At 41.8% G+C, this 7671-nt stretch overlaps 1 non-coding gene across 1 annotated transcript; it reads right to left on the bottom strand.

Moving 5' to 3' along the window:
- Positions 1–5031: 5031 nt before the first annotated feature.
- Gm24848 lies at positions 5032–5138 on the bottom strand. Its single transcript, XR_003952717.1, has one exon. It is a non-coding gene; the product is annotated as a U6 spliceosomal RNA (small nuclear RNA).
- Between the last annotated feature and the right edge of the window lie 2533 nt (positions 5139–7671).

The raw sequence follows: 7671 nt of genomic DNA, 5'->3' as shown, positions 1-7671 counted from the left end.
AATGATATAAGAAACGTCAGCAGCATGTACTTATGCTGATTTCATGTTTGACAAAGGTCCTTGATTGCCTGTGAGTGATGGCTTCTCAATATTTAATATTGGGAAATGGAGGTAGCTGCCAGGTAAATTATTTCTGAGAAACTACTATTATCCTGTTATTGATCACTAAAAGTATATCTACTACTAAATGACACAAACTTTTCGTGACCTGGAATGCTTTACATGTAATTGAAATATGTCAGAAAAACATTGAACTTGCAATTTAACTGCTTAGAACATGTTTTTGGGGGAACCTCCTGAAAGTACCTACTACAGACATAAGCAGTTGGCTACTATAGCTTTGATCCCAAAACAAATCTTAAAGAGTTGGTTAGCCCCACCATGGGATTGGTCTACTCATAAGGTTAATATTGAGGATCACTAGTAGGCAGTAAGACTAGTGTGAAAGAGAGCCATCTGAAGGGTGACTGTACTGCTGTGGCCCACAGTTGGCTAGATGATGGCAGAGAGAGGCTCTGTTCACTCAATGGACAGATCTTTTGGATGCTGTGCAGCAAGGATGATCCAAAGGGCATCAAATCTATTTTTGTACTCTTCTGCCTCATGTTAGGAGTGGCTTATGTGCCCAATAGACATCACATGATCACTCTCTCTTGTGTTACCCACACTGCATTGTGGTAGACTTGTTAATAATATTGGAGGCAGACCTACCAGGCATCATAACAGTGCCCACAGACAACCACAACCATAATACACAGCTATCCTGTCACTCCATGGGGAGACCCCCAAAGTCAATCCTCAACTAAGTTGCTGCTATGCTCCTTATTCTCACACACTGTGCTAGATTCTCAAGGCCTGGTAATACAAGCCTCTGATCCCAGCTGCTTGTGAAGCCGAGGCAGGAGGATTATAAGTTTAAAGGTTCCCTGGGTGACAAAGGGAGTTCATGGCTAGGCTGAATAACCTAGTGAGACCCTGAATCAAAATTAAAACAAAACAAAACAGAACAGAACAAAACAAAACAAGGAAAGGACTGGGGATGGAGCTCAGTGATAAGAGTATTTGCCAAGAATGCATCAATCTCTAGGTTTGAAAGAAATTATGCTAGATAATGACAATCTTTTAACATTCATTTATTTCACTACATCACAGAAATAGTCACTTTATTCTTAGTAGTTTCATTGGCTATGAATCTCTGAAGAAACCACCATCCATGAAGAATAATGTTTGTTTTTCCTCCAAAACTGAGCCTGTCAGAAGTAATAATGTATGGGCACAAACACAAATGTTTAGATGTGAATTTAACAAGCATGTAATATCTATCTAGCAAACCAACAGCAGTGGCTTTCCCATTAAGGCCCATGATCACCCCAGTCAAAGTTTTCCCTTACAATATCTATCCTTTTTTTTTTTTTTTTAAGCAATTTCCCTTCTTTGTGAACCAGGGTGGCCTCAAACTCAGAAAGATCTTCCTTTTTCTGCCTCTAGAGTGCTGGGATCAAAGGTGTGTGCCACCACATCTGCACAGTATCTGTACAAAGGTCCTGTCCTGTGAAACAGGCCTTAAGTATAGCTGGAAAATGGTTAATAGTGCCTGTGCCATCAGGACCATTATTTTTATGGACAGGCACATCTTGCTAGGCAGACTGATAGGGTAAGCACATTGTGTTTATAATCAGAGTTACTGGTGACCATTCCCCACCAGCAGTCTACATAGAACCTTCTTGCACTATACATACTCACAAGAAGAGTATGTGCCTCCGACTGGGCTCTAGCTTTATTTCTTCATGTCATATAACCAACATGTATGAACTAACAGATATAGGCTCTTAACCATCTAGTTCTGGCATGTAGTGAATAGCAAGGACAATTACCCATCTTGTTGACCCCACAGGCTCCCAGGCCTATATATCACAGGAAGGGAGCCAACTCTTGGTACTGGGGTTTTCTTTCAGGAGACTTATGAATACAATTGGTGTGTCAGTGGGGGATGGTCTGAGAGACAATAACAGAGGCTATGAGGAACATTTCTTGGAGGACACAGTGGGTCTGGATCTTGAATGTGGTTGTGGTTGCATCATAAAACTCAGTTGCCCAAACTCATCAGTCAGACACTGAAGTTATTGGGCTTCAATGAAGTTGTTTAAAGAAAACAAAAGAAAAGTGAAGTTTCTAACACTAGACATACTAAATATTGAAACTTGTGAGCTCCTGGTGTTTCTACAATTTTGCATATATTCAGATGACTAAATTGCTAAAGAGTAGGTGGTAGATTGTGGGCTCATCATCACAGAGAAGCACAGTGAGATAATTCCTCACAGAGGAGGGTAGCGATCAGCGAACACCAAAGCTCAGAGCACTTAGCTCAGTGAGGTGATAGCATTGAGATATTTTCTCCTTCATCTTGTACTTTTAGAGCCCATGATGGTCAACCAATTTGCACAGCTTCTCTATTTCTTGTTATGAGTCCCTCTGAGGAGCAGTCAGTCTTCTGAATGAACTTATAATTTCTTCATACCACACAGACACAGACACAGACACAGGCACAGACGCAGACGCACACGCACACGCGCACACACACACACACACACACACACAGAGAGAGAGAGAGAGAGAGAGAGAGAGAGAGAGAGAGAGAGATTATCACTGCTACCCTGTTTAAAAATTCTATATTATAAATATAATCCCTTATTGGCAAGGAAGTAGCTTAAATGCACTTCATGGCATCTTCCTTAGAAACGAGCAGAATGCATGTCAGCACCCACAAGCGCCATCTCCATCAATGTGATTTGTCTCAAGGGAGTGTCGTAAAAAGATGGGGAAACAAATTGGTCAGTTAATTAAGTGTAGCATCTGTAGTACTCTGTCAATGCAGCAAACCACAAGGCAGGATACAGCCCACTCCCTGTGCAAACTCCAAGGACTTAGAGACACACCAGGATCCTGTGAGCCTGACCCAGCGGATTCGCCAAGGCTTCAAAACAGAAAAATAAAATGCATAGAAAGGCAGGAAGGCTCTCAAGCTCCCAAACTCACTGCCATCTGGAAAGTTCAATTTGAAATACCATGTTCAGCTTTTAACTGACTGATTAATGGTTCTAGCCCACATGCACTGGGCAGGAAGCCGAAATCAGCGTCAGTCACAAGTCTCCAATTGCTCTCCGTAAAACAGCCAGTGGAAACTGATAATAGATTTACAGATGGTTTTTTTCTCTACACTGTCTCACTCTCTACATTGCCTCCCCTTTCAGCATGCTGAGATCTTGAGCTAATACTTTCCCATCAATGTGACCACATTTTCCTGTCAAATAATCATGATTTTCTTTTTTTTTAAATCTAGAACTAAATGTATGCAGAGTGGTCTTTAAAAACTGCCTGGAAGTGGCTTTAAGTTGAAGGTTCTTAACCTCTCTTCTCGGTGTGGTCCATTACCCTGTCAAGTCTAACTGGTCATGAGAGACCACAAGCTCTCTTTTTGTAAACTTCTAAGCAAGTAAAAGAAGTCAGGGTGAAGATGCCTGCTGGACTCTAAGTAATAATGGGAACCCGAAGAAGCCTTTGCATTTTAAAATAAATGTAAGCTGGAAAACAAGCAAACAAACAAAACAAGCCTTTGTGTCATCTCTAAGTGTTCAGCGTAAACAAACAAACAAACAAACAAACAAACAAACAAAGTTAATTCCAGCCTCCATTTCCTTCTCCCTATAATCTACAACATCAGAACATCACTATAATTTAAATTCCAGAATGTCATTCATATAACAGGAGCATGAATTATGTTCCACTTTGTCGTGATGCTTTTAGACAAGTTCTGGAGTCTTCAGAAAGTGGGTCTCATTGGAAAAAATGGGTTGCTGGGCTGGATCTTATAGCTCAAGTATGGTTCAGGTTCTAGCCCAGACTCTGTGTTCTCACTTGCCACTGAAATGTGAACAAGCCTATCCCCAAGGCAGGTGCCGCCCTTCCCATGAACAAGTCCCATCCTCCCCATGAACAGGGGGTGTCCTCCCCAAGAACAGGAGCTGTCCTTTCCAGAGTGATCGGTGCCTTCTCTACCATGAACATGTGAGCTGAAAGAAGCCTTTGCCCTAAATCTTCCATCACGTATTTTGTCCCAGCGACGAGAAAACTATCAATCTCCAGTGGTGCTCACTCTTGTCTTAGCCTGTATTGACTACAAGATACTGAGTCATGTTCTCTGATGAGACATTTACAAACCTTTTAATTGTATCATTTATTTTTCTATCTTTTGTAAAAGTAGCATTTTAAATTTATTTCTCTGAGAATTTTATGCACGTGTAGAAAGCATTTCGATTGTATCCATTGCTTATCTCTCCAGTCCAACTCTCCCTCAACCTCCCAACACGCACTTTGCTAACTTTGTCTTCTTTTAAAAAAAAATCCCACTGAGTCTAATTAGGGATGTACACATACACATGGATATGAAGCCATCCGTAGGAGCATGGGTAAAGTGTCAGTAGCTGCAACCCCCACAGAACTGTCTCCCTTCCAACAGTCATCATGCCAGTAACACCACAGTATGGGGTCATGGTCTCATGAATCTCTCCTTCATCTATGCTGGTATTCTGAGTAGCTTCACCTTGCTGATAACCACAGCTACTGAGTTACGAGTAGGCTGCTCCTGCCACTTCCAACAGACAGCAGTTCATTCCACTTCTCTTCATCCTCCAGCTCTTAGATTCTTTCTACCCTTCTTCCATGGCACACCTGGAACCTTGCAGGGAGGGGTTGACATAGATAGCCCCAATCAGGGATGAGGAATACTCATGGCCATGTATGCTCAGTGCCAATCATGAGTCTCTACATTGACCGGTTGCAAATAGAGGCTACTCTGAGCAAGAGTAATACAGATCTATGTGCATAAAGCATAAATATTTAGCAAGCAATTTGACAACATGTCCATTTAGCAAACACCGGTAGGCTTTCATCTCAGTCCTAGAGTTTCTTCAGTCATGGGATTTTGGAAAGTGTGGAATGCTCCAGGAATTAAATTAAATTTATTTATTTATTTATTTATTTATTTATTTATTTATTTATGTTGTTGTTCTTACACTGAGACCATGTTAATCTCCTTTGTATCCTTCCAACTTTAGGATACGTGCTGTGGAAGCAAGCACACCTTATTTTTCTTACTGTCACCCTTTAAGAACCCTGATTTGGGGGTGAGGGGATGACTCAGTATGTGAAACTCTTGTTTGCAAGCCTGAAGACCAGACCAGCATGTGGATTCACAGAACTTGGATAAATGTTTCGTGGGAATGACAGCCTGCCTGTAACCCCAGAGTGTGGGAACGGAAACAGCTTGATGAAATAAGAAAGACCAGGAGAGGACTGAACACTGAGCTGGAGACAAGCTGGAGGGACTAGGACAATCAACAGTGACAAAGAAAACAAAAGAAGGAACTAGTGGGGATTCCCAGGTATATCAAGAGCTCTGAGGAGACCAGTTCTATGGATAGGAGCAGGAGAAGAATCTAGTTCTAGAGGCATCAAAAACATGTCCAGGATGCTCTTTCTGATGTATTTGCAGAATTACGTGATAAAAGCCAATTAGGATATCATTGTATTAATCTCTTCTCCCCATGAGTTATTTACTTAAAAGTTACTTAAAATGCCGTCTCTGCTTAGTGCTTGCACAAAGAATGTGCTCTCACCATCTTGCTCCAGCTCCAGGACTGTTGCTTGCCCTAATGCCTCCCTGCCATGACAGACTCTTGTTCCTCAAGAACCATCAACTCAAATAAATTCTTCTTTAGAAAGGAAGAAAGGAAGAAAGGAAGAAAGGAAGGAAGGAAGGAAGGAAGGAAGAAAGGAAGAAAGGAAGAAAGGAAGAAAGGAAGAAAGGAAGAAAGGAAGAAAGGAAGAAAGGAAGGAAGGAAGGAAGGAAGAAAGGAAGAAAGGAAGAAAGGAAGGAAGGAAGAAAGGAAGAAAGGAAGAAAGAAAGAAAGGAAGGAAGGAAGAAAGAAAGAAAGAAAGAAAGAAAGAAAGAAAGAAAGGTGTTAGTAGCCATTTAGAGGATTCCCAGGTCGTGTGAAGGACATAAGGACAGTGGGTAGCCACTTAAGGGCACATGGTAATAAAACCAAGTACTCACAGGTAGAAGCATTCTTTGTGGCTTTCTTCATTTGATACCTGTAACAGGATAGGAGAGATGACCTCAGCTCATTGCTGTACTCTTAGTCTGGGTATAAGCTGCCTCAATACACAAAGGTCCAAAGGTTTTTCAGTACACAGCGAACTGAAAACTAACTCAATATACAAGTGGAGTGAAACCAAGCAGCTGAAAGTCAGCCAATGACAAGGGGCAACTTTTCAAGCCATGTTTGAATACAACAGATATGCACAGACTATAACAAATCAGGATGTCTCTATCCTCAATTTCCTGCTGGCCTCTTCCTTTTCTCTGGTTGTAAATATAATCTGTTTTTTTGTGGTTGAGTAGAAAGCTCTGAAAGGCTTCGGGTCCAAGCAGCTGCCCAACTAAATAGAATCACAAATAGTATCACTTATGACAATGGTTCTCAACTTCCTTTTAGGAGTCACCCCTTCCACAGGGGTCACCCCTTCCACAGGGGTCACCTAAGACCATCAGAAAACCCAGATACTTACATTACAATTCATAACAGCAGCAAAATTACAGTTATGAATAGCAATGGAATGATTTTATGGTTAGGGGGGTGTCTTAGTCAGGGTTTCTATTCCTGCACAAACATCATGACCAAGAAGCAAGTTGGGGAGGAAAGGGTTTATTTGGCTTACACTTCCATGCTGCTGTTCATCACCAAAGGAAGTCAGGACTGGAACTCAAGCAGGTCAGGAAGCAGGAGCTGATGCAGAGGCCATGGAGGGATGTTACTTACTGGCTTGCTTCCCCTGGCTTGCTCAGCCTGCTCTCCTATAGAACCCAAGACTACCAGCCCAGAGATGGTACCACCCACAAGGGGCCTTTCCTCCTTGATCACTAATTGAGAAAATGCCTTACAGCTGGATCTCATGGAGGCATTTCCTCAACTGAAGCTCCTTTCTCTGTGATAACTCCAGCTGTGTCAAGTTGACACAAAACTAGCCAGTACAGGGGGTCACCAGAGCAAGAGGAACTGCATTAAAGGTTTGCAGCAGTAGGAAGGCTGAGAGCTGCTGACTTAAGAGCGAGTAGTAACATTAGAATAGTTGCTACCTTTTCTTGTGATGGCACCTAAAATCTAGCACATGCCTAGCACCTCCAGTTTAGACAACAAATATTTGTTAACAGAACTCTGGAAGGGGCTGGAGAGGCGGCTCGGAAGTTAAGAGCTCTAGCTGCTCCACAAAAGACCCAGATTTGTTTCTCAGTACTCACATGGTAGTTTACTACCATCAGTAAGTCCACTTTTGGGGGTGTAGACCAGACCTTTTTCTGGTCTCTGTAGGCACTAGAAACACACAAAGTGCACTTAGATATATTCAGGCAAAGCACTCATACAAATGAAAATAAAAATAAATAAATCTAAAAGAAAAAAATTAAAAAAATAAGGAAAGCAATTAAAATACATACATTAGGAAATGTGCTCAACCCAGGGAATCTTAACAGTATGATTGTCTAAACAAGACCTGCGCAGTGACAACAACAGTTGCCATTCCCTCAAGACGATGGGGAAAAGTCTCATAAGA

The sequence above is a fragment of the Mus musculus genome, chromosome 18 (genome assembly GCF_000001635.26).
Source record: "Mus musculus strain C57BL/6J chromosome 18, GRCm38.p6 C57BL/6J".
Classification (NCBI taxonomy): domain Eukaryota; kingdom Metazoa; phylum Chordata; class Mammalia; order Rodentia; family Muridae; genus Mus; species Mus musculus.
This window is presented reverse-complemented; position numbering and strand designations above follow the sequence as displayed.